Source organism: Salvia miltiorrhiza, chromosome 4, assembly GCF_028751815.1.
Source record: "Salvia miltiorrhiza cultivar Shanhuang (shh) chromosome 4, IMPLAD_Smil_shh, whole genome shotgun sequence".
Taxonomy (NCBI): Eukaryota; Viridiplantae; Streptophyta; class Magnoliopsida; order Lamiales; family Lamiaceae; genus Salvia; species Salvia miltiorrhiza.
In genome coordinates, this window is record NC_080390.1 from 41,490,136 (window position 1) to 41,512,363 (window position 22,228).

Below are 22,228 nucleotides of genomic sequence, written 5' to 3' on the forward strand. Positions count from 1 at the left end.
AGCAGATATATTATTTGGAAATAATTTTCTGCAAACCTTTAAGCGGTATACACAGGACAATGAGGCCAGGAGGCTGGTGTTCACAACCAATTGTGACCACCGATTCCTGGTGGGCAGCCGTGCTCACAAAGATCACCCCTTATGGAGAAGAATCATGCAGATACTGTAGCAGTCTCTTTTCCGACAATGAAGCTGTGCGATGGCACATCAACGAAAAGGAGTTCTATGCAGTTAGAAAGGCGTTCAAAAAATGGCCGCTATTCTTACTTGCGAAGAAATTCGTTTTGAAAGTTGATAACACTAATGTTAAAGCTTTCTTAACCAAGAAAATAGAATCTAAGCCTGAAAAGGCTAGATTACTTAGATGGCAAGCCGAGTGCCAATATTATGATTTTAATATTGTCATTTTGAAATCTGATGAAAATGTTCTTACAGATTTCTTAACGAGGGATGGAGCCAACTGAGGTTGACACCATCATGGAAAACCAGAGGCAGCTCCTGGACAACCTGGAGATGCTACAACAAGAATGGCAAGAGTGTTTACTCCATGCCAAACAATGTTGATCATAAGGGATCGCCAATACCATCGTAATTCGCCTAGTAGGCGACTAGTCTCTCTTTCCAAATATTGGAAAGATATCATGTATACAAGACATCTCGGACATTCGTCCGGATCCATACCAATTCAAATGGAGTCTCCTCCCACATAGGTTAATCATAAAATAAATTAAATATAATATAATTCCTCAATAAAAACCCGCTCTGATACCATTTTTGGAAACGCGGGATCAGCACTATAATTAAGCAATTTTTCATCATTTGTACACAGTTGATTAATAACGTGCACAGTTGACCTAGGGGCGCAATTATCTTTAAAGAGGATTTTGGCTATAAAAGTCATTCTTTAAAAGAGGTGGCTAAAAAAGTCATAAAGTATGTGCTTTAGGCTACAAATGTCAATTCCCACATATATTTATGTATCCACAAAATATCTTTCAATTTCTTTTTGGACAAAATCTCATTAATTATGATCATTGTTAAAATTCTCACACACATAAAATCTCATTAACTATATTTATACACACGTAACTATCATCACTTTTTTTAAAATGTGAAGTTCCTTTCACGTACCAAATATAGGTTTACTTAAAACTCACATCCAACTCAATAGAAAAATATTTCATAAATAGAGGAAGCATACAAGTAACAAGAGTATATTTGCTTTAGTTTATATTGAAACGTTATTTTAGCCTTTTAGTTCTTAGAAATGTTAATATACATAGTATTCCTTTATAGAATAAGATACTCGTAGAAATACTCCCTCCGTCTATTAAAAATGTGGTGTGATTTAAGAGGCACAAATTTCAATAAATAATTAAGAGATGTGCATAAAGTGAAAAAAATGAGTCACAATTATACTTGAATGGTTTAACTTGATTAGATTTTCGTACAATTGTGTGTGAATGAAATTGAAAATATAAGGTATGTGTATCAAATGAAAATATTTCACTTATTATTTCCCGACCATAATATCGAAAAGACCACATTTTTGGTGGAAGAGGTGAGTATAACAAATTAAATCTTCATATTAATTAAGGTGCAAATCTGGCAACGCTACATAACATAGATACTTAAACAATTGAAACAATAAAGAAGAGAAATAGAAATAGAAGTACAATGAATAACTACTATGGCGAATTTTTGTGTTTCTTTAATCGCCTCATCTTCTAACTCGATTCAACCCCAGGACCACTGGGTTTGTCTTCAGGAGCCGCACTTCTTGCTGTCGTCGCTTGTAATTTAGTCTGTCAATCACAAAATCAAAGGTTAGGATAATACTCCCTTCTTCCCGGTTCGTTTCTTTTCGGCACGAAATTTAAGAAAATAGTATTTAATGTGTTAAGTGGGATATGTGAAAAGTGAAAAAAAATGTATAAAGAAAACGTCACAAGTTTTATGGGACGCCTAAAATACAACTCATGTTTGTTTGGGTCCGAATATATTATTCACAATTTTTGTGAATGGAGGGATATTTTCCTCCAATCTTTTTGGCGTGAGAATTCAAACAGATAAATGAAAGTATACCTGAACTTTCATCTTTGGAACTTCTACATCACTTTCCTTTGCTGAAACATTAATTGAAAATGAAAATGAAATTAATGCGCGTTATATACAGCAATAAAGAAGCAAATAGAAGATGAAGTCTTACTGCCTCTGCTGCCGCAAGATACAATCTCAACAAGATTACTTATGCCTTTCTTCACGTTTTCCACAATATTCACCATTTTCACTTTCTGATATGTGAGAGATCCAGAGAGAGAGAGGGATCAGATGTGTACAGCTGAAGAAGATGAGTCTGAGTTTATTTATACATCAAAGCTCACAGCACCTCGTGCCTCTGAGTTTATTTATCTATTAAAGAAATGCACTTATTTTATCATTTTCTTGACATGATCATAGCTCACTGTTTACGACCATAAATTTATCAATAAAATAATAGGCCAATAATACTCGTTTCCAAATTGAACCCAATAAATTAAAGGATTAATCATAGCTTCGACTTTCAGTATTTTACCAGAATATATCTCTAATTCACATTTTTACATTGAAACCTCTAATTTTTAAGAAAATTTAATATATATCCCACATTACAAAATTCCTCAACAAAATTATGAATCACCTTATCGGATTCTTAAATGAATTATTCATGAATATTTTTCTTCCAACTAATCTGAAATTCTTCTCTCTTTTGCTCTTATCAAACATCTTATCTGCAACTGGAAACTCCTTATTACAGATCAAGCAATCAAGCACCAAATTGCAGCTCATAATATTATGCCTAATTTTATTTTGTCTCAACAATCGCAGTGCATCCATTTCTTCCCCCTTTTCACCAAAACCCATTGAAGAATAATCGCTTCTTTGGTTATAAAAGAGTTACAAAAATGTCTTGTACTAAAAAAAATGTTTATGATCGAGTTACAGAATAATTATTGAAGGAAAATCTATTACGTACGATAATACTCGAGACTAAATTATTTTGAGCAAACATACTAATTATAACCCAATTAATTAGTCTCATGCAACTGAAAATGTAAGTCATATAGAGAAGTTGAATTATAAATAAGAAATCAGGATGAGCTATGCATAATTGCATATCTACCATATACCGAGACAAGGATATGAACAGCAATTAATGAAATAAAATTTTCTGTTGAAGGATTCGCAAATCCAAAACGTAGAGTTGTTTTTTTGTCTCTTTTCGCTTAAAGAAAGGAGCAGGTACACGGAATAGACCAGTTTACCAGTTGATATTGGGTTGGAATTTTTATTTTCCTATTAATATATTAAGCTTTCGTTTATTATAATTATTCATGATATTCGTGCATGAAAAAAAAGTATTATTTTCCAGATATGAATGAGATTTGGGGAAAGCTACGAAATTGTCTGCATCTAGCTGCGAATCATTTTATATTTTCAATAATTAACATTAAAATTCTATTTTTTCCCCTTCTTTATACATTGAAATAATTTGGATAAGAAGATACTATAACGACATTAACAAAAACACGAAATGCGGGCTAAGAAAAATGGGCGTAGACCCAATTGACACAATTAATATTAATTAGAGTCAAGAGTTTATTGTTTTTAAGAAACTAATTATTAGAGTGAGAGTTGAAACGCCAAAGAAAATGTGCAGTATTATTGATTGGTTAATATATCAAATAACTTCAACTTAGCCCCCATTTGATAGATTGAGCTCTCTTATTGATATACAGTAGTAGAATATAATGTAGTTGAAAGCTCCGTCCTTACTGGCCACATGCATATCTCTATTTATGTAATGCATGGTGACTTCACAATTGCATCTGGGCTTATGTGCAAATTAGCTATAGTATAAGGACCGATTTGTTATTTGCTATAATGGTTCTTTTAGTTAGTTATGCGTGTGTTTAGCTCAGTTTCCAGTCATGCGATACGGTGTGTTTTTCATTTTGTGAGAGAGTTGATTTTCAGTAGATAGCGAGAGAGTAAAAGTGTGCAGCTAGATCATAGATCTTGAGAGGCTGAGTTTACTAGCTCATTCTTGAGTCTGAATTGTTCTTCATTTGATAGTGAATAAAAGTGATTCGTTTTCTTGTCCGTGAATATAGGATCTGTGGATCCGAACCACGTAAACACTTGTGCATTTATTTTTAAGTTTCTTGTTTGATTGTTCGTTACTTCAATCTTGGATCCGATCTGCTATTCAACTGCTGTGAATTTACATTTGGCGCCGTTTGTGGGAAGGATGAAGAGAATACACGGCGGGGCAAGATCAATCGGAAAAGGTAGAGGCTCTAATCAGAGAAGATGTCGACCGCAAAATTCGAGGCTGAAAAGTTTAATGGTAAAAACGATTTCACTTTGTGAAAAATTAAGATGTGTGCCATACTCATTCAACAAGGCCTTGTTGATGCTCTAATGGCACCACCGGCGGATGAGAAGGCCAAAGCAAAAGAAGCCTCTAAGATCAGCTGGGTTGAAATTGACCAGAGAGCTCACAGCCTCATCATTTTGTGTCTAGATGATGAAGTACTTCGTGAGGTGGCAAAGGAGACTACTGCATTGGAGGTATGAAATAAGCTTCATTCTATGTACATGACGAAGTCTGTTGCGAACAGATTGTATATGAAATAATTGCTTTATTTTTATAAGTTCACCGAAGATAAAAGTCTTTCTGATCAACTAGATGAGTTCAATAAGTCACTAGATGATTTAGAAAGCATCGATGCAAAACTGGCTGACGAGGATAAAGCAATATTGTTGCTCAATGCTCTACCCAAGAGTTATGAGCATCTAAAGGATGCTATATATGCTCTTTGGAAAGGAAAGCTCTATAACATTTAATGAGGTGATGAATGTTTTGAGAGCCAAAGAACTGCAGAAGGTAGAAAAGAATCACAACCTGAAAGTCTGCATATCAAGAAGAGTAAGACTGGCAAATTCAAGAAAGGAAATGGGCAGACCAAGAAGGGAAACCAGAAGAAACCAAAGGAGAATGAAGAAGGTGATGACAAGAAGTGTTATCACTGCAAAAAGCCTGGACACCTAAGGAAAGACTGTTATTCTTGGAAAAGAAAACAGGCTAAGGAAGGGAAAGTAAAATAAGGAGCTGATTCTGCTGACCAAGTTGAAGAACCAGAGATGTTGAATGTTGTCAACCATAAGGTGGGGAGTCAGTGGATTATGGACTAGGCTTGTTCTTTGTCACACCCCAATTCTTGAAAGAATAAATATAATCGAGGTATAAATAATTCATAGAAATAAACAAGGGAAATACCTTGTTAAAACCCGAAATAGGATAGAAAGTCGGGCTATGCCCCTTTGGATCACAAGTTTTGTTTCATGCTTCTGACAACCGACATTCATTGGCATAAATTTAGTAGTGAAGAGTCTAAGCTCGGTCAGGTATATCATTTGAAATTTAACATGAAGATCTTAAGTTGGGAAAACAAAAGACTGATATGAGTAATTGCTACAGCGGAAGTCTAACATAGGAATTTATCTCTAGCCTCAGCTCCGTCCCGTCAGCACCGGCCAGCCAACCTGAAAACATTTGAAAGTATTTTTGGGCTAAGTACTAATGTACTTAGTGGGCATGCATTTTCTGAAACATTTCATATTTTAATAAAGACAGTTTATCCAATCATACTTGACATGACTTAGAAGGTTTTAAATTGAAATAACTTCTAAGCATGTTAAAACATTTCTTTCATTTGTGCGCACATGTCACACTCCCTTTTCTGTTACTCGCTGTGATCCCGGACCTTTTAGCCACCGACGGATCCATTTATCCCATTGCACTTGCCCTGAGGACATAACTCAGACAAGTTGAATTGACCTCGGGACGCTACCCAGGCAGGCCTTACATGATACATGCTCCGGAACACATCCAACCAAGCACCCTTATAACGGCTCTTACATGAATTAGTACCCGATGGAGATCAACCCACCGAAACAACTAACAAGTGTACACAATTCTCAAATAACGTGTTAGGCCATAAGAGAACCTCGATCGATCCATGAATTGCGAGCCTTAAACAGAGTAGAGTGCACATAAACATTTTATTGGATAAACAGTTTGCATTTTATTAAATAAACAATTTGCATTTCATTGAAACATTTAGAGCTTAATAACTCAATCATACTTTATACATTTGGAAAGTAAGCCCACCTGTATAGGCAAAGCCTGTCGTTTAACCTTATCTCTGAATCGGAATAGCAGTGCTAATCCTCCTGTTGCTCAAAGCCTACAAGAAATTTATTCTCAATAGGTCTCCTTGAATTCTAATCTTAAGTCATGGTGTAGTGCTTAATATTCTATGATTCACTTAGCCGGGTTTTCAAAATTTAATGAATAAATAATTAAAAACATTTCTCTTGAGTTAAGAACACCAACAATATTCTTACTCGTCTTTCTTTAATAATTGGATTTATAATTAAAACCAATTAAATACTTTTATTGCAAGTAAAAATGCAATTTTCATGTCATGCTTAGCATATAATAAGTAATTTACTTAAAATATGCACATAATAATAATTTAATATTATTATGAAAATTATCCTTTATATAAATTAATCAAACTAATAATAGTTCAATTAATTAAAACTAAGAAAGCCCAATTTAATTAATTGAAGGCAGTCCAAAGTCTTTAAATAAAATAGGGGCCCAACACATTTATTAAAAACAAGAGCCCAGCTGAAATTTAAAACAAATGGAAAATCGGCCCAACTCGGCCCAAGACTCAAAGCCCAACATCCCAACCTTCAAGCCCTAGCCCAACACCTAAGCCCTAGCCCAACATCCCACCCCCTTTCTTCCCTATTCTCTCTCTCGGTCGCACTCACACGCACCCACACAAACACATAGCTTTTCTCTCTCTCCCTCGGTTCCGCCAGAAATCCGCCCCCTTCTCCCTCAGAATTTCGCCGCCGCCGAAGCTTGCCGGAGCAACAGCGACAGCCGCTGACGACGCTCGGCTCTCCCTCCTCAGGTCGACGGCAGCAAGGCCGCCAGCCGTCACCCCTCTTCTCACTCAAACAGAACCCACACACGCAGACGCTCCTTGCACCGCTCACGGCCCCGGCGAGGAGCGGTGCCTTGAAATACGGCAGCCGAAGCCCAAATCCACGACCACCGCCCTCAAGTTTCAGTTTCTACTCCGGCGGACGACAACCACCGGCAATGTCTCCGCCCCTCATCTCTCTTCTCTAGTTCCGGCCGCAGCCGTTCTCCCCTCTGTTCACCGAACCCGGCGGGAACAACCTCTGTTCTCCCTCTCCCCCTTGGCGACAACGGACGCCGCCGCCCTCGATCTCTCTCTTCGGCCACTGCAACGACAACCACCGCCGTCTCTCCCTCAGATCTCCGACCCTCAGCAGCAGATAGGCTGCCGCCGACTCTCCCTCGATATTGATACCCACGCCTCACTCCGTCCGAGTCGTCTCCCTCCTTGGAAATGGCGAGATCGCCGCTCCCTCCCTCTCTCTCTGTGACAGTGGCGAACCACCACCACCACCGGACGAACAGCAGCGATGAACCGCCGCCGCCGCCACCTCCCTCGATTCGACTCAACTCCAGCGAACACACAAAACGTGACAAGCGAAAACAAGTTCAAGACTTCTTTCTTTTCTTCTTTTAAAAACAATCATGTTCTGAATGTAATTATATACACAAATATGTATGCATATATCTGATGAGATGATGGACGTGTGTTTGTGCTTTTCTACTCGGCTAAGGATTGATGGATTTGGCATGAATTGAATGAGTTGGAAATATAAACTTTTCACTGGATTTGTTGCTGAAGTTTGAAAGGTGCAGCTGCTGGATTTACTGCTACTGAACTTCGTGAATGGAGCTAGTAGAATAACTACAGATATTGATTTATTTTCAATACTTGCAAGATGAAACATGAAAGAAATGGAGAAATTTCAAGTTCAAAAACTCAAACTTACATGTGTAATTAGCATAACGCTTGGGAGAGAGTTGAGAGTTGCTGAGAGTTGTAAAGAGGTGCCAGGAAATGGCCTTGAGTGTTTTGATTTAGCGTGGGGATTGGACTGCATACTTAAAGACATGGCTTAAAGCTTAAAGCAAGGGAATTTGACAGCCTGCCCTTAGGCATGGCTGGAAAGGAAATTGGGTAGGCATAGGGTGGCTGATGGGAGAGGTAGGTGTGGGAGGGAGTAGGTGGTTGGATAAAATAAAATACAATAAAAAGTCTTCCGGGTTGTACTATGAAAACTGTAATAATCGTTCAGTGTTCGCTTAAATAAATAGCTCGTGTAGATGCTAAATGTTAAATAAATATGCAATGCACAAAAATTTAAATAACTAAATATTTACAAAAGTTTTTGTAAATCATTTTTGTTGGAATTAAATAAATTTATTTTCTCAATCCGGTGTGAATCATCTTAAATCTAAGTTTAAAATTATTCTAAACTTAGCAAAAAGGAACGGGGTATTACATTCTTTCCATATGTGTCCACATAAAGGAGTGGTTCAATGGCCTACACCTAAGAGGTGGGGGATCTGTTGTGTTAGGGAATGATCAAATATGCATTGTTAGAGGAACTGAAAACATCAAGATGAAGATGCATGATGGTGTTATAAGAACTTTACAAGATGTAAGGTACATACTAGATTTAAAAATGAATCTAGTTTCTTTGGGACAACTAGAGTCAAAAGGCTAATCATATTTTTCTGATCATGGTATGCTGCATGTTAAGAAAGGCTCAAAATGTTTCATGATAGGCAAAAGACACAAGAGCCTCTATTATCTGGAGGCAACTACAATTGTTGGTGAATCTGGCAGATTGGGGCATCTTGGTGAAAAGGGTCTTAATAAAATGCTCAAACAAGGTTTGTTGCAACACCACCAGAAATTTACTGTAAAGGCATATGATGAATGTGTTCTTGGAAAAAGAAAGAGGCTCCCATTCCTAAACAGCCAGATAAAAACAAATGGACCTCTAGAATATGTGCATAGTGACTTATGGGGGTAATCTAAAAATGAGACAGTAGGAGGTGGAAAGTGGTATCTCTCTCTTATTGATCACTATTCCAGAAAGTTGTGGCTGTATATTCTAAAGGCAAAGTCTGACACCTTCCAAAAGTTTACTGATTGGCACAAAGAGGTGGAGAATCATACTGGTCTAAAGCTAAAATACCTCATAACAAACAATGGATTGAAATTTCTTTCTGAAGAGTTCCAAAGGTTTTGTGCAGATAAAGGAATAATAAGGCATAGAATCGTACCGGCAAACCCACAGCAAAACGAAATCATTGAAAGGATGAATAGAGCTTGAAAGGATAAGGTCTATGTTTGCTACAAGTGGTATTCCCAAAAGGTTCTGGGGTGATGTAACTATTACTGCATGTTACTTGATAAATAGGAGTCCTTCAGCTGCCATTGGTTTCAAAAGTTTATGCATAGCCTTCGCCAGTATCAGCTTCCCCTGCACAAGTACATAGCCATGATGGAACTCGAGGTACTTCAAATATTTATTTTTGCTCAGATAGGTGATTTAGTCATTATACTTCTTTTAAGAAGAATCTGATGGATGCCATTTATTGATTCTGATTCTGCTTTGCAGGAGAGAACCGAGAGATTGTTTTACAAGCTTCTCATTGATAATGTAGAGAAGCTATTCCCAGCTGTCTACACTCCGACAGTTGGTGAGGCATGCCAAATAATACTTCTGTGAACAAGGTACATACTTCAACTTCAAATTTCAAATTCGAGTGCTCTGAGGTTGGCAAGCAGGTCGAGTGCCTCTGGTAGATGCTCTGCACCGCCTTCCGCCTCGCCACCTCCACCGTGCCCGGCACCACCTTCTACGTCTGCCCCGTCCGCCGCATCACCATCGAGGTCTCCAAAAATGTCGAGAAATCCCTAACCTCGTGAAGAAATGCCGCATCACTATCGCCTCAGCAATCCGGCCCGTCCCTGACCCCTTTGGTAAGCTTGTTGCCTCAATTCGAAGTCTTGGTTTCCCCTCCCTCCCCTGTTGTGAGTTCAAGATTGTAAAGCTCTCCTATCTGTTTGATAAAATGCCTCTTTGGTTCGTTCTGATTTTCTAGGTTATAATTCACATCCATTTTTATTATGAGCATTCACAATCTTCAAGCGACTTCATGGAAGGACATGATGAGGTCTTTGAGGTTAATTGGGGTGAGATTGATGGATGTGCATAATATTTTTTTTTGTCAAAAGTGAATAAAAGTGATTCATTTTCTTATCCGTGGAAAGAGGATTTGTGGATTCGAACCACATAAACACTTGTGCATTTATTTTCAAGTTTCTTGTTTGATTGTTCGTTGCTTCAATCTTGGATCTGATCTGCTATTCAACTGCTGTGAATTTACAATTTATAAAAACACAAAGGATAATTAATTACTATATTATATGGTCAGTAAGATACTTCAAAATACATCAAAAAAATGCATCCGGTAAAATTTGGGAAATGTAATTGGAGCGAAGGAAACCTAGTGCTTGTTTGGTTTAAATAGAAAAATGAAAAGAGAATGAAATCAAATAAATGAGAGAAATGGTAATAATAACTGTTATTTTTATTGAGCGTTTAGTTCAACAATATAAATGAATCACTAGTAATTAATGGATTCACTTTCTTTTGTTTCTCCTCTATTTTGAGGGCTAACAAATTGGATGATTGGGTTACTCTCAAGTGAGAGTAATAATTTACTCATTATCCAAATCAAACAAAAAATGGATTCAATTAACTGAATCATTTTCCAAGCTCCAAAAAAGTAAAACCAAACATGAGCTTTAATGTGAATTGTGAATGATAATTAATATCATTTCATCGTGTTTTTTGTTTTTCATTTCATACTTATTTTTCTAGTTTTAACCTTTTATATATATTTTTTTCTTTCTATATGTTGTTTCCATTCCCATTGATTTATTGAAAGAGAATCTATTGGTCATCTGTGAAATGGGCTCTTTGGGAAGCCCGTGCAAGCCCAGACCGGTGCTTGGGCTTATATTTTCATTTGGTAAATTATCGTAAAATACATAAAATTTGGACAAATTCTGAATTTACACAATTTTTTTAAAAATTTTGAAATAAAATATATTTTAATTTAAAATTAATTTTAGTTTTATTATTTTATCGTTAATATGTCGTTAATTAATATTTTAATTTAAAATTAATTTATCTTTATTATTTTTGTTGTTAATTAATATTGTAATTTAAAATTAATTTTATTTTTATTATTATCAACGTTAATCCGTCGTTAATTAATATTTAATTAAAAATTAATTTATTTTTATATTTAATTTAATTTATTATTTACGTAGTTAAATAATAATTTAATTTAAAATTAATTTTATTTTGTATTTTATATTTTTTTATTTTAAAATTGATGATAATATCTTAACTTTTTTTAAACTATAATATTAGTTTTTTTTTTAATTTTGAAATCAATCATTATTAAAAATTAACAAGTTTTAGTTATACATCTTGACATATTTTAAACATATGCATAAATGAGATTATATATTAAAAGAGATTTTTAATGAATAGAAGTACTAATATATCAATTATTGGTATCTTCTATACACTTTAAAAAATTAAAAATAAAATCATTTCAATTGAAATTAATAAAAATAAAAAATAAAACGTCAATTACCGATGAAATTTGTTGTCGTTAATTAAATAGAGCTGTACTTTTAGGACCATATGGTCAATTATAAAATAGTTTAATCTCGTGATCCATGAGGTCAATGCTTATGAGCTAGGGTCTTTCTTTTTTCCCTAGTCACTATTATACGAGGATTCGAGGAATCTAATGCAGATATGAAAACATAATTGTAGTATTTTATTAATATTTACCGATATAATATACTCAAAAATTAGAATATTATATTTACTTTCTAAGTTTATAGAAAAATTGTTTGTGAAAACAGTTCGTTGAATATAATTAGTTACAATTAAAAATAATCTATCGTGGTTTCAATTTTGTGTCACTTAGTCGTGCGCATTTAAACACATTTTGGCCGAGCTAGGCCCGATAATTATTAGTGTTAATAGTATTTTATGTCTCGAGCTTTTAACGTTTTTTATAAAATGTCTCGAATTTTTATTTTTTCCTAAAAAATTCTGAACTTTCAGTTTCTTCCATAAAATATCTCATTATATAAAATTCGGTATGGAAAGATGACAAAAAAACCCCGAATATTCAACGTTTTTTAACAATGGTGGTTCCTAATATGGTTTTCCAACAATGACGGTCCCGAAAGTATTTCATTCGGCGAGATAAGTCATCTTTCCTTCATCGAATTTTATATAGTAAGACATTTTATGGAAAAAATTGAAAGTTCGGGGCTTTTTAGGGGAAAATGAAAGTTAGGAACATTTTATGAAAAACGCTAAAAGTTCGTGACATAAAACACTATTAACCCTATTATAAGCAAATGCGATCAATAACATGACATTTTCTCATTTTTCAGCTTTTATCTACAATATTGATCATTTGCAGTATATTTTCTAAGTTTTGAATTGTCCTTTTTGATTGTCGATAAGTCGGAGGATGAAATGTCTTGCTAAATTTAATTGCATGCTGACGAGCTCATTTTTCATGATCTTTTTGTACGTTAAATCGAGTCTTTTTTTGTTTATTTCTTGTGTCTTTGTGTTTGGGAGGACACATTTTGGACAACAGGATAACAGGGCAGAAATCTGGGTAGAACAGACTGCATTCCATAAGAGAGGCAAAAACTTGAGATCATTAATGGGCATAACACTCGTGCACCTTTTGTCCAGATCAAGTACCGTGCGGGATCCAGTCGTGTTCAAGGTCAAAGCGACGAACCACGTTTTGGGGGAAAAACAGGCAAAGCGGCGAGACAGAGTTTGGGCGAAAATTAGGCAAAACAGACAAAGCAGCGAGCCAGACTTTGGGTGAAAATTGGGCAAAGCAGTGCACCCCATTAGCAAACGGGGAAGAAGACGAGATCCACTTACCTTCTTTAGAAAGATCTGGCACGATCTGAATTGAATACCCCACCCCCACCCCCCCCCCAACTCCCTTAAAGTGTTAATTCTATCGATAACATTTTGGGCAAGATTAGGTTACAAGTAATAATCAGATCAAAGTGTCGAGTGTCTCTCACTCCGAGTAGTACAACTAGTGTGGGCGAGTGGTGTATGCACTTTGTCACTAGCTCATTCTTAGTGGTGTTTTTGCTGTGTAGATGTTGTTTCGTTTCTTAACTAGCACATCCTTTGAAATACCTCTGACATTTTCGACATATGCTTGCTTCTCTTCCTTAGGCTTCTGTCAATGTTGTTTGAAGCTTATGAACCTATTGTTGCATGAAGGCCAACTATGCCTGCAGAACTTGACCTTCATTGCCTGGGTATGTGTGTTGTGATGCCCTTTTGGTTGACTCTACTTCATTTTCTATTGTTACCTAGTCTCGCTGATTATCATTGGGTTCCTCTGTTGGTTTTCAATTATCTCTGAGGGGCTTCCACCAAGTTGAGAGTTATCTCTTTTGTCTGCTTCTCTTGATCGTTGTCCTCCGGCATATGTGGGAGTTTTCCTGGGGCTGCTAGTACCGGTGTCAGAGTGACAAATGGACTAGAGGGGGTTCCCGACATGCTCATCATTTGTCGCATGAGCATAATGTTTAAAATTTGGAGCATTTGGTCGGTCATCACCACATGGGTGCCTCATTCTTCTGACGTGGATGTGATGTTGTTGAATGGCAGGGCTGACTTCGGGTCAACAGACGCACCCTATTCCTTTAACAACACTGCTGCTAACTCCTTTATCCTAGTTATATGGCAACAACGTCCCTCAGATCGAGCTCTACATTGGGGTCCCGATTGGTGTTGTCCTTCTCCATTGTAATTTTTCTTGAACTCAAAAACTGGTGTTGGAACTTGCCAATTCAGAAATAAGGTTTCCAATTACCAACTACAACTAATAATTAGCCTGTGAAAAATAAATATAAACATCAACGTCTTAGTTTGAGTTTGCATTCTCACAGATGGCGCCAGTTGTTATATATGCTCATAATAAAGCACAATAAAACCTGGTATCAATGAAGACCGGAAAAGCTTGAATATCCAAAGTGTTAAAAATATTTCTTGTAAGTAGCTTGTGTTGTTTATAATGAATGCATTTATATATATATATATATATATATATATATATATATATATATATATATAGGGAGAGGTTCAAATAAGAACCACTAAATAAAATTAGAACAGAGAACCATTTTAAATCATTCGATCATCAAGATCTACGGTGGATGAATGCAGATCCTGGGTTCGAATCCTGAAGGGAGCAAAAAATTTATTATTTTCGGATGCATTAAATTTAATAGCGAATGCATTAATTTATATAGTAGATGCATTGATTTTAATGGTTCTTATGTTCTCACGATAAGTGTGGTTCTCACTATAACCGCACCATATATATATATATATATATAGGACAAAAACCCTAATTTAATAGGAATACACTACATGTTATTGAATTTAAGTTTGCTAAATTTCTAATGTAATTAAATTTGAATTCGATGATTATCATATCGATTATCTTTTTTAATCAATGAATTATTGATTAATCCGTACATCTCTATAATGACAAAATTTCACAGTCTCGATTATAGAGGTCCTATTGTATTATGAAGTAGGAGTAACTATTAATTTTGACCCTTAATTCTCTGTAACATCTTTCAAAGTAAATTAAAAGTACAAAAAATTGGGTTAATTGTAGGAAATAATAAGACATTATTTGAATTTTTTATTTGTATAATTCTTATGAAGTCGTTGCAACAACATATTCAGCTTTTTAATATTAATAAAACTACGTCGTCGAACGTTTGATGTCATTTTGTATTACATAATTTGATAAAAGGAAAAAAAAAAAAGTACGTAAACGTTGTAATTTCAAAAATAAAATAAAAGTAATGTTTTAACTGCAATAATTTAAAAATCATTTGAAATTTACAAATTTAAATAATGATGTTGTGCTATTTCCAACAATTTTGCAAAATGAGATTTTGAAGTTTTGTGGACCGTATTTTGGTTGGTGGTCAGATGAAAAATCTAAAATCTGAGAAAATTTTACGTCGTTTGGACTATTTGTTTTACTATATTCGTTGGAAATGTTTTTGTAAATAATTAAAAACTACGTTGTGTAGTTTTATTAGTTGGACTATTTGACTAACTTATATTTTGAAGCGAACGTGTCAGCATTAAATTGAGCAGGAACGCAATTTGCCAATGAAACTAGATAAATCTAAATTTTCAGTAATCATCTGACAGGTTTTTAAGTTTTTGTGCAAAACTAAAATTTGGTCAAAGTTAAGTTATTTACAGAAGACATTTTAATACGAAAAAAATATCATTTGTATAAATCAATAGTTAGGTAATTATTAAGTTACATTTTAAAGTTTGTATATAAAATTAAAATTGAGTACATGTGAACTCTAAGAATGAAAATTCAACCAAACTCCCCTAGACGATATGTCTAAGGAGTCTTCTAACATTTGAAAGCTGATCTCTCAAACAGAACTTTCATTAAAGACTTGCTACAAGTGCCAAATCCGGCAACATTACATAACAAAGACACTTCAATAACTGAAATAAATTAATAAGACAAGAAGTATTAGGGCAGACAATTTATTTTTTTCATGGATAAATATTTTCTTCTAAGTTGATACAACCGTACGGCTATCCGAATTTTCTTCTAATTTTATCTGTAAATCACAAAAAAAATGGAATAATTAATAGAAAAAAATAATACAGCAGATTTAAGAAAAAAAAAATAGAAAAAAGAAAACAAAACAACCGAGGGGTGGGGGTTAGGCAGACCCCTGGCCTACCTGTAAATAAAATTAAACATCAGCCATTTGTTGGCACTTGCTTTATTATTTTCTTTCTATTATATATATAAGAATTTATATCTTTAATTCTTTCTTGAGATCTTACCGTTGAATCGTTTTGGCGTGAAAAAATAATGATCTGATAATTAAGCGATATAATAAATGGAATCATGCATGTCCCTCAAAAAAACATACTCATATATATAGTTTAGTTTAGTGATTGGTCAGAAAAACTAATTAATCTGACTAAGAAAAAGAATCGTACCTCAACTTTCAGCTTTGGTATTTCACCATCATTTTCCTTCGCTGAAAAACCGATAACGAATTGATTGAAGCGGTTATGACATTAATTATCAGCAACAAATTAAAGGAGCTGAAGAAAAAGAAATGAGAGTAAAAAGAAAAGGAAAATATTATTACCGCCTGTGCTGCCACATGTTACAATTTCGACAAGATTAAGTAAGCCTTTCTTCATGCTTTCGACAATCTTCGCCATTTTCTTTTTCTAATATGAGAGAGAGAGAGAGAGAGAGAGAGAGAGAGAGAGACAAACAGTACACACAGAGAGCGACAGAGAGAGAGAGAGAGAGAGAGAGAGAGGCTAATGAGTTCTGTGCATTCTGAGCTGAAGAAGATGGTCTTATTTATGCAAGGAAAAAATCTTAGCACACATGCACGTGTGAGTTTTATTTTTCTGTTACTCCATAAAACATTCTTGTTGAGATAATATATTGCTGTACATTTACAACCATATTAATTGTCAACTACAATATAATTTAGTCTCGTGATCAATGAGGTCAATGCTTATTGGTTCTTTTTTAATTAGTCACTAATATAAAACTAGGAATGTGAATACGTGACGAAGATAGATTTCTAGAATAATTTTAAGATTATATTAGATTTAATTTATTGTTCTACTTTATTTTCTAAATTTCTCCAATATTTTAAATACAAAAATTGCATCATTGTTATGAATTTTTTTTGAATAAAATTAAACTATAGAAGAAATAAATTTGTTCCGGTTTTATATTATTGCAAAAATTATTGTATATTCTTGATGCGTATAGCTTGGCAATCGCGATTCAACAATTATATATGAGGATATGATAGTGCTTAGCAAATAGCTATGTATATATAATAGCAAAATAAATCTTATCCTACGTGGTATAATCACTTCATTCTAATTTTCCTCAATTCTCATTCATTCTTATCTATTTATATATTTCTAATCAATCAATTTTTACATTATAGCAAAATAAATTTTATCCTACGTGGCATCGTATAATCACTTCATTCTAATTTTCCTCAATTCTCATTCATTCTTATTTATTTATACATTTCTAATCAATTTTTACATTTAAAAACTATTAAATAATCATATAAATTTATATATAAATTATATACTATTAAATAATCGTATAAAACTATTAGATACAGTCTGTACTATTAAATAATTTTATAAAACTATTAGATAAATCCAACATATCCATTTAATTATAAATCCTACATATATTATAGCAAAATAAATCTTATCCTACGTGGCATCGTAAAATCACTTCATTCTAATTTTCCTTAGTTCTCATTCATTCTTATCTATTTATATATTTCTAATCAATTTTTAGATTGTTCCAAGTGTGACTAAAACTTAAATAAAGTATACCAATAAATTAATCCACGAAAAACAATCAATTCAAATGTCAATTCATTTTTTAGAAAAGATATTCTTCAACTAAATGTTATAAATAAATAAAATACATGCCTATGCCCAATCTATATATATATATATATATATATATATATATATATCCTACATATATAATAGCAAAATAAGTCTTATCCTACGTGGCATCGTATAATCACTCAATTCTCATTCATTCTTATCTATTTATATATTTCTAATCAATTTTTACATTATAGCAAAATAAATTTTATTCTACGTGGCATCGTATAATCACTTCATTCTAATTTTCCTCAATTCTCATTCATTCTTATTTATTTATACATTTCTAATCAATTTTTACATTTAAAAACTATTAAATAATCATATAAATTATATACTGTTAAATAATCGTATAAAACTATTAGATACAGTCTGTACTATTAAATAATTTTATAAAATTATTAGATAAATCCAACATATCCATTTAATTATAAATCCTACATACTCCCTCCGTCCATGAAAGAACTTCCTAGGAGGGAGTGACACGGGGTTTAAGAAAAAATATTGTTAAGTGTATTGAAAGTGGATAAAAGGTAGTTGAGTGTATTGGGAGTGGTGAAAATGTGTTATAATTAATATTGGGAGTTGTGAAAAGTGAAAAGTAAGAGGATTATAAGTGGTGGGGTATAGTCCAAAAATAGGTAGGAAGTTCTTTTGTGGACGTCCCAAAAAGAAAAGATAGGAAGTTCTTTCGTGGACGGAGGGAGTATATTATAGCAAAATAAATCTTATTCTACGTGGCATCGTAAAATCACTTCATTCTAATTTTCCTTAGTTCTCATTCATTCTTATCTATTTATATATTTCTAATCAATTTTTAGATTGTTACAAGTGTGACTAAAACTTAAATAAAGTATACCAATAAATTAATCCACGAAAAACAATCAATTCAAATGTCAATTCATTTTTTAGAAAAGATATTCTTCAACTAAATGTTATAAATAAATAAAATACATGCCTATGCCCAATCTATATATACATATATATATATATATATATATATATATATATATATATATATATATATATATATATCCTACATATATAATAGCAAAATAAATCTTATCCTACGTGGCATCGTATAATCACTCAATTCTCATTCATTCTTATCTATTTATATATTTCTAATCAATTTTTACATTATAGCAAAATAAATTTTATCCTACGTGGCATCGTATAATCACTTCATTCTAATTTTCCTCAATTCTCATTCATTCTTATTTATTTATACATTTCTAATCAATTTTTACATTTAAAAACTATTAAATAATCATATAAATTTATATATAAATTATATACTATTAAATAATCGTATAAAACTATTAGATACAGTCTGTACTATTAAATAATTTTATAAAACTATTAGATAAATCCAACATATCCATTTAATTAATCCTACATATATTATAGCAAAATAAATCTTATCCTACGTGACATCGTAAAATCACTTCATTCTAATTTTCCTTAGTTCTCATTCATTCTTATGTATTTATATATTTCTAATCAATTTTTAGATTGTTCCAAGTGTGACTAAAACTTAAATAAAGTATACCAATAAATTAATCCACGAAAAACAATCAATTCAAATGTCAATTCATTTTTTAGAAAAGATATTCTTCAACTAAATGTTATAAATAAATAAAATACATGCCTATGCCCAATCAATATATATATAATAGCAAAATAAATCCTATCATACGTGGCGCCGTATAATCACTCTATTGTAATTTTCTTCAATTTTCATTCATTCTTTTTTTCTAAATTATTAATCAATTTCCATATCTAAAAAAGATTTATATTTGTATTTTATTTTATTATATAATATTAGTTTTAAGTTTATCACATCATACTCGCAAATTAATATGTATATATATAATACGTTTATATAGATATGTATTTACTTAAATAATTAACTATATATATATATGATTGAATATGATTTCAAATTCGACGATGTTGTTTAAATTTTGAGAGGAAATTATTCTCATAACTTAATTATAGTTTCACAAATGCTAGAGAAAATGATAGTCACAAGTAAGTTATAATCTTCAAGCTCCGATCCATACAAGATGATGCTCAAAATTCAGATGTGGTATTTCAAACTTCAAAGAATATGATTTTCAAAATTTTGGCGTTCAAATGTCATATGTGGTCTTTAGAGCTTCATATGATTATTTGGTCTTATTAGGTCCATATAAGATGATACTCAGATGACATATGTTTAGTTAAATTATTTTTTATCCGTCAAATTTAAAGAATTTGAACAAACTTAATATTCCCTCTGTCCCCCAAACATCTTCCTAAGAGAGGATGACACGAGTTTTAATAAAAGTTAGTTATGTATTTGATAAGTTGAGAATGTGTCCCACAAAAAGTGAAATTATAAAAGTGATAGTTAGTGAAAGTGGAGAACGAGTCCCACAAAAAGTGAAATTGTAAGAATAATAATTAGTGAAATTGTTTCCAACAATATGTTAGGAAGATATTTTGGGGACGAACCAAAATAGAAAAGAATGGGGGGGGGAGGGGAATGTTTGAGGGACGGGGAGAGTAAATATTATCGATATACGATTAATAGCAGATGCGACACATCAATCGTACATCATATCATACTTTAAATTTACATATTTTTTCTTCTAAAATCTTCAATCCTACATCAACTTTTTATAAACTTCATCAAATGAATATTTATATAAAAATGTATTTCTATTATCACAACTTACATTTAATTGGCGAAAGTGATTAAGATTAATATTATTTCAAATATTGTATTACTAATTTAATTTGATCATATCAAATTAATTAAAGAAATAATTTATATATAAACTATTTCATACGCTATTGTAATAAAAATAATATAAAATAATTATAAATGATGACATAAAATGATTCCCGTCGAATTTCGACGGGTTTGACGCTAGTATAATTTTATATCAATTAGGATCGATCGATGTACACTTTTACGTACGAATACAACAAGGTTAATTGTAATTTTTATGGCCTAAACTTTGGAGTCATTTGTAAATATGGCCCGAACTTTAAAAAAAAAAAAATAGCCTAAACTTTGAAATCATTTGTAAAAATGGCTTGAACTTTGAAAAATACAAAAAAATAGCCTGAACTTTGAAATCATTTGTAAAAATTGCCTGATCTTTGGAGTCATTTGTAAAAATGACATTAACTTTAAAAAATACAAAAAAATGGCATGAACTTTGAAGTCATTTGTAAAAATGGCACGAACTTTATTAATACAAAAAATGACTCAAATTTTATCAAATGTATAAAAATGGCATGAGCTTACACTTTCGGAATCGAATTATGACAACGTGGAAAGTCCGACATTGACGTGAAAATTATATGAAAATTATAAAATCACTTGGAATATTTATAATAAAGTATGATAATTAATTCTCTTATCATAAGAATTTTAATCTAGTACAAATAATTTTTCTCTCGTAAAATATTATTGACAACACGAATTTTTTAAACTTCGAGTACATAAAATTCATATTACGCACAGACAGAGAATTTTCACATGTTTTTCAGGTCATTTTAGATTTTGTATTTATGAAAAATCGAGCCATTTTAGATTTTTTTTAAATTCAGGTCATTTTTACAAATCTTCATAATTCAAATTATTTTTTGTATTTTTTTTAATTCGTGTTATTTTTACAAATGACTTTAAAGTTTGGCTATTTTTACAAATGACTTCAAAGTTCATCTCATTTTTCGTATTTTTTAAAGTTCATGTCATTTTTACAAATGACTTTAAAGTTCAGGCCATTTTTACAAATAACTACAAAGTTCATGCTATGTTTCTGTCTTTTTAAAGTTCGGGTCATTTTTACAAATGAATTCAAAGTTCAGACTATTTTTTTGTATTTTTTAAAGTTCGGGCCATAAACTACAATTAACCCAATACAATATGAATGACCACAAAAGTTATTGTTTTTTAATTAGTCACGTGTTTTTTTTATTGACCACATGTTTTTCTTCTCTTTAGGTAAAAATTGTTGACCACATGTTGGTCGTGCATTAGTATTTTCGAAAAGATGCACAAGTTCGCGGAACCACACATATCCTTTTCATAAATAATAAATGTGGTTACAAAATTTTGAATTACTACAACAAAACAACCATATTGGTTAGCTACGCGAACAATGGACAATTTATGCTAAAATTTGAATTCACATTCCTACTTTTTTCTTTTTTGATCAGAAAATAATATACTCCATCCGTCCCTGAAATAAGTTCCTCTTTTTCTTTTTTGGGACGTCCCTCAAATAAGTTCCTCTTTCTTTCTTTCCATTTTTGGATAACTACCCCACCACTAATAATACTATATTTATTCTTACTTTTCACTTTTTCACCACTCACAATACTAATTATACTCCATCCGTCCCAATAAAAGTGGCCACCTTTCCATTTTGGTTTGTCCCATTAAAAGTGGCCACTTTTCAAAATAGGAAAGTTTGAACTTAATTAAGCCCATTAAATAAAAATTAATTAAGCTTCTAATTAAACTTATCTCCTCTATCCTCTCTTCTCTATTCCTCACTGAGGCTCGCTCGTTCTTCTCCCTCGCTCGGTCTTCTCACCA

General features: G+C 32.6%; 4 long non-coding RNA genes across 4 annotated transcripts; 1 reads left to right on the plus strand and 3 right to left on the minus strand.

The window, feature by feature from the left end:
* Window positions 1–1,566: 1,566 nt before the first annotated feature.
* LOC131021722 (uncharacterized) lies at window positions 1,567–2,401 on the minus strand. The gene is made up of 3 exons (XR_009101045.1): window positions 2,210–2,401; window positions 2,086–2,126; window positions 1,567–1,805 (listed from the first exon to the last, which is right to left on the minus strand). It is a non-coding gene; the product is annotated as an uncharacterized LOC131021722 (long non-coding RNA).
* Window positions 2,402–5,279: 2,878 nt separating this feature from the next.
* LOC131021723 (uncharacterized) lies at window positions 5,280–6,347 on the minus strand. The gene is made up of 2 exons (XR_009101046.1): window positions 6,218–6,347; window positions 5,280–5,589 (listed from the first exon to the last, which is right to left on the minus strand). It is a non-coding gene; the product is annotated as an uncharacterized LOC131021723 (long non-coding RNA).
* Window positions 6,348–8,729: 2,382 nt separating this feature from the next.
* Window positions 8,730–9,736, plus strand: LOC131021724 (uncharacterized). Its single transcript, XR_009101047.1, has 2 exons — window positions 8,730–9,534; window positions 9,640–9,736. It is a non-coding gene; the product is annotated as an uncharacterized LOC131021724 (long non-coding RNA).
* A 5,844-nt stretch (window positions 9,737–15,580) lies between these two features.
* LOC131021725 (uncharacterized) lies at window positions 15,581–16,595 on the minus strand. The gene is made up of 3 exons (XR_009101048.1): window positions 16,329–16,595; window positions 16,174–16,214; window positions 15,581–15,782 (listed from the first exon to the last, which is right to left on the minus strand). It is a non-coding gene; the product is annotated as an uncharacterized LOC131021725 (long non-coding RNA).
* Window positions 16,596–22,228: the final 5,633 nt, after the last annotated feature.